The sequence below is a fragment of the Schistocerca gregaria genome, chromosome 2 (genome assembly GCF_023897955.1).
Source record: "Schistocerca gregaria isolate iqSchGreg1 chromosome 2, iqSchGreg1.2, whole genome shotgun sequence".
NCBI classification, from domain to species: domain Eukaryota; kingdom Metazoa; phylum Arthropoda; class Insecta; order Orthoptera; family Acrididae; genus Schistocerca; species Schistocerca gregaria.
In genome coordinates, this window is record NC_064921.1 from 782,624,053 (window position 1) to 782,630,052 (window position 6,000).

General features: G+C 39.1%; 1 long non-coding RNA gene across 1 annotated transcript; it reads right to left on the minus strand.

Annotated features, from left to right (window-relative positions):
• Positions 1 to 99: 99 nt before the first annotated feature.
• Positions 100 to 2,224, minus strand: LOC126335035 (uncharacterized). The gene is made up of 3 exons (XR_007564804.1): positions 2,171 to 2,224; positions 1,735 to 2,037; positions 100 to 1,633 (listed from the first exon to the last, which is right to left on the minus strand). It is a non-coding gene; the product is annotated as an uncharacterized LOC126335035 (long non-coding RNA).
• Positions 2,225 to 6,000: the final 3,776 nt, after the last annotated feature.

Here is a 6,000-nt window from a genome sequence, read left to right on the forward strand (position 1 = left end):
CAAAATTCTTGACGAATGTAAAACAATGATAAATAATTTATGTTATACAAATTTTAATACAACTAAATGACAAGAGAAAAACAATATATATCGGAATAATAAGTAAACTTTTTCACTGACACCCGGAACTGGAGTAGCTATCTTTTGACGAAGAAGTCAGTTGTGCGGTATGGGATGAACCATAAGATGCACTGGATGAATTGTGAGTAGTCGGGATGTGAGGAAACGCAAACACTTGTGGAGCTGTTGATTCGTACAGATCTGTGTTATCTGTGCGTTGATTGTTCATTACCCGAGTTACGACCTTTTGTATTACCGCCTTAGCAAGTATTTGCAGAATTTCGTCCATTTTACGCATTTTTACCGAAACATAGTTCCCAAGTGCAGCACAGTAGTCCGCAATTGTCGGTTGACTGTTGAGGGCTGCAGTGCATATTTTCATGAACATGACCAAGTCTTTCAATGTCTCTCTAGTTTGCTTCTTCTTCGTCTGTGGTTCTCTGAAAAACTGAAAGAAAGACGTGTATGAGACTGTAAAGCATACTTTTGAATACCTTTCCTGTTGCAGATATTACAGACCAAAACGAATGGAAAAAAGATGCACACAAGTTAACGAAGAATTGGCACACGATAAACTGTGGGGATGCATTGTTGGGAAACACATCAGAATTGCGAAACCAAGAAATTGTGCAGAGTTATATTACAATTATCACAAGTTTTATAGTATCGTTTTAATGGCTGTTGTTAACGCTGACTGGAGTTTGTATTTGTTGACGTGGAAAAACCAGGAAGTGTCTTTGAAGCTACAACGTTTCATGAACGCTTACAATCGGGAACATTAAAGTTACCAACCAGGGAAGAGACGGTCGAAGGAATAACATTCGCACTTTCCGAAGACGCAGTATCTGCTTTGCATATCAACATTTTGAAACCATAGGCTCAGCAGAATCTCAACCAAGAACGAAGTGTTTTCATCTACAGATTATCACGTGCATGAAATGTTGTAGGAAATCCTTCTGAGCTGACTGTGTCTAGTTTCGTCTCCTATACACAAGCATTAACATCGATTCTCGTACGGTTAAATACCGTATGTTATTATTGCTTTGTGCACTTTACATAATTTTTTATGCGTTCGAGCACAGGCTACTGCAATCCTCAGGCTGTTGACCGAGAAAATCCAGTCACTCATGCAATAGAGCCTGGTTCGTGGAGAGATGCCAATGAAAATGAATTTGTACCACTAGAGCCCGCCACCGTAGCTCAGTTACTTGTTGTGAACGCCGTAAACGATTGAGAGCAGTATAAGGAAAAGTGCCTTGGCAGGATGAAATGATAAATAAAATCAACAGCTTAACTTTGCGCTTTCCCATGTGTTAATTATGAATAAGCTACCTACAAGATTATCTGTAGTTTAAGGTGCTACATGGTTGAAGATATAAAGGTAGTATATGGACATATTGTAGTGCATTTCAGAAATAAACTGACTTTAATGAAATACTCATCGTTCGATTGTGTTTTTCTGTCTCCTTTGTTTTCTACTTTCTTCATTTCTGCTGTCTGGCATTGGATCAACAACAACAAGCCCCTCCTCATTTCCCTTCTGATAACCTCGGGAGAGGGCATTCTCGGTCTTCTGTAAAATGCAGTAACTCATAATTCCTGTAAAATAATGAATGTAAGACGTGCGTAGTACAATAATGAATGCTGTATAAATAACTTTTTATTGGCACTCACCATAATGATGGTTCATATCATTCATCTTCCCCTTCTCCGCGTCTTTCAGAGGGCTTCACCTTCCTTAGCTCCTTTCTGTACGTGGATCTCAAATTTTGTGTCCTCATTTTTATTATAATCTGGTCCACAGTTGGAACATCGTCTAAAAGTTTTTGAAGAATCTCTGCGTACGCTCGATTTTTTATGTTTTTGTTGGGGTAATGTTCATGGGTGATTTTCCACAAACATGGTCTTTCGCGGTACAATTCAATAAGTTTTTTTATGTGGTCATTATTCCACTCCTTCACCATAACTGTAGAGATACTGAAAAGGTGAGAAAAGACGTAATGAAACGTAGCAAATAATGCCAGGTGCTGTGGGAGCGATGAAAGCCCGTATGTGGGCAAAGAACTGCTCGGCTACTGTGGCGTGTCGCAGGGTCCACACATGTATGTACCTGCTTCGAGGCCGGACCTATAGCTCCGTCTCAAGTGCTCCGTCTCAAGGGCGCATCTCCCTCCACTAACTGCAGGTTTTCAAGACTCCGCCGGAAATATCACAGGCGTCTGCAGCTAACAGAAATAGGGATGCTCAATTGCCAAGCAATCCGTTAGATGTCTCTACGGTCACGCTTACCATGATGCTTTGCGAGTCCACTGTGCGCATTTCAGCTGTTTACTTGTTTAGATACTAGATAGAGAGAAGTTCATTCAAGGCGACGATGCATCAAACTTGTATCAGAAACAGGCTATTTTTTACGATTTGTTATAATTAAATGTAGGTTAATGATTTATCGGTGATAAAAATAGCCTCCGGACTGTGATTAAGGTAGAAGATAAATTCAACTCTGGTGTACCTGCAGCGTCGCGCAATGTGAAGAGTGGGGCAGTTTAGCAGCAGAAGTTACTAGTTACGTGGACGACCGCGCTCTAATTTTTTTCGTTCGTGTTTTTAAAAGAATCTCGGACTTCCCTATTAATTTAATAAAAGTGTGTTCTGCAGTACGGAATGTTATCTGTACAGCTATATAAAGACAAATGGTTATTTTAACATCTTTACCAAAAATCTCGAAAAATACGTTACAGATTTAATTCAAACTGTTATACAATACTCTGATAAACGTTCGGGCGAACATAGGCTTCATATTTTTAAATGTATTTGGTATAGATATACATGTGTTCTATATAAAGGAGAAATGTTGTTATCAAAAATCTCAAAAAGCTCTCGAATAATTTACATCAGATTTTTGCACGATACTATAGTAAATTCTTTCACGGACACAGGTTACTTTTTTTTCATACGCAGACAGAAAAAAATATCGATAAGCTCTTGACCGATTCACTTCAAATTTTTACACTAATCTGTTATAACTTTAAAAAAAAAAAAATGTGTGGTACATAAATGTATGTGTAACAATATATTTATAGGAAACACTAGCAGCAAAAATCTTGAAATTTTGTTGGCCAGTTTGCTTCAAAACTTTTACACGATACTCTAATAAATATTCAGATGGACATAGGTTATATATTTGTTTTAGAACAACAATGTGCGGGTTTTCTGTTAACACCGACTGCGAGAAAGAAAATGCTGTGCTTTGATAATGTACGGTTTCGTTTTTTTACTCTTGTTGTTGCCTTCAGTCCTGAGAATGGTTTGATGCAGCTCACCATGCTACTCCATCCTGTGAAGGCTTCTTCATCTCCCAGTACTTACTGCAACCTACGTCCTTCTGAATCTGCTTAGTGTATTCATCTCTTGGTCTCCCTCTACGATTTTTACCCTCCACACTGCCCTCCAATGCTAAATTTGTGATCCCTTGATGCCTCAGAACATGTCCTACCAACCGGTTCCTTCTTCTTGTCAAGTTGTGCCACGAACTCCTCCCCAATTCTACTCAATACCTCCTCATTAGTTATGTGATCTACCTATCTAATCTTCAGCATTCTTCTGTAGCACCACAATTCGAAAGCTTCTATTCTCTTCTTGTCCAAACTATTTCCTGTCCATGTTTCACAACCATACATGGCTACACTTCATACAAATACTTTCAGAAACAATTTCCTGACACTTAATCTATACTCGATGTTAACAAATTTCTCTTCTTCAGAAACGCTTTCCTTGCCATTGCCAGTCTACATTTTATATCCTCTCTACTTCGACCATCATCAGTTATTTTGCTCCCCAAATAGCAAAACTCCTTTACTACTTTAAGTGTCTCATTTCCTAATCTAATTCCCTCAGCATCACCTGACTTAATTCGACTACAGTCCATTATCCTCGTTTTGCTTTTGTTGATGTTCATCTTATATCCTCCTTTCAAGACTGTGTCCATTCAGTTCAATTGCTCTTCCAAGCCCTTTGCTGTCTGTGACAGAATTACAATGCCATAGGCGAACCTCAACGTTTTTATATCTTCTCCATGGACTTTAATACCTAATCCAAATTTTTCTTTTCTTTCCTTTACTACTTGCTCAATATACAGATTGAATAACATCGGGGAGAGACTACAACCCTGTCTCACTCCCTTCCCAACCGCTGCTTCCCTTTCATGCCCCTTGACTCTTATAACTGCCATCTGGTTTCTGTACAAATTGTAAATATACTTTCGCTCCCTGTATTTTACCCCTGCCACCTTTAGAATCTGAAAGAGAGTATTCCGGTCAACATTGTCAACAGCTTTCTCTAAGTCTACAAATGCTAGAAACGTAGGTTTTCCTTTCCTTAATCGTTCTTCTAAGATAAGTCATGGGGTCAGTATTGCCTCATGTGTTACAGTATTTTTACGGAATCCAAACTAATCTTCCCCGAGGTCGGCTTCTACTAGTTTTTCCAGTCGTCTGTAAAGAATTCGCATTAGTATTTTGCAGCTGTGACTTATTAAACTGATAGTTCGGTAATTTTCACATCTGTCAACACCTGCTTTCTTTGGGATTGGAATTATTATATTCTTCTTGAAGTCTGAGGGTATTTAGCCTGTTTCATACATCTTGCTCACCAGATGGTAGAGTTTTGTCAGGACTGGCTCTCCCAAGGCTGTCAGTAGTTCCAATGGAATGCTGCCTACTCCGGGGGCCTTTTTTCGACTCAGGTCTTTCAGTGCTCTGTCAAACACTTCACATAGTATCGTATCTCCCATTTCATCTTCATCTACATCGTCTTCCACTTCCATAATATTGTCCTCAAGTACATCACCCTTGTATAGATCCTCTATATACTCCTTCCACCTTTCTGCTTTCCCTTCTTTGCTTAGACCTGGGTTTCCATCTGAGCTCTTGATGTTCATACAAGTGGTCCTCTTATCTCCAAAGGTGTCTTTAATTTTCCTGTAGGCAGTATCTATCTTACCCCTAGTGAGATAAGCCTCTACATCCTTACATTTGTCCTCTAGCCATCCCTGCTTAGCCATTTTGCACTTCCTGTCGATCTTATTTTCGAGACGTCTGTATTCCCTTTTGCCTGCTTCATTTACTGCGTTCTCCTGTCATCAATCAAATTCAATATTTATTCTGTTACCCAAGGATTTATACTAGTCCTGGTCTTTTTACCTACTTAATCCTCTGCTGCCTTCAGTAATTCATCCCTCAGAGCTACCCATTCTTCTTCTATTGTATTTCTTACCCCAATTCCTGTCAACTGTTCCCTTATGCTCTCCCTGAAACTCTGTACAATCTCTGGTTTAGTCAGTTTATCCAGGTCCCATCTCCTTAAATTCCCGCCTTTTTGCAGTTTCTTCAGTTTTAATCTACAGTTCATAACCAATAGATTGTGGTCAGAGTCCACATCTGCCCCTGGAAATGTCTTACAATTTAAAACCTGGTTCCTAAATCTCTGTCTTACCATTATATAATCTATCTGAAACCTGTCAGTATCTCCTGGATTCTTCCATGTATACAACATTCTTTTATGATTCTTGAACCAAGTGTTAGCTATGATTTAAGTCATGCTTAGTTCAAAATTCTACCAGACGGCTTCCTCTTTCATTTCTCTCCCCCAATCCATATTCACCCACTATGTTTGCGTCTCTGCCTTTTCCTACTCTCGAATTCCACTCTCCCTTGACTATTAAATTTTCGTCTCCTTTCACTAACGGAATAATTTCTTTTATCTCATCATACATTTCATCAATTTCTTCATCATCTGCAGAGCTAGTTGGCATATAAACTTGTAACTGTAGTAGGCATGGGCTTCGTGCCCATCTTGGCCACAATAATGCGTTCACTATGCTGTTGGTAGTAGCTTACCCCCACTCCTATTTTTTTATTCTTTATGAAACCTACTCCTGCATTA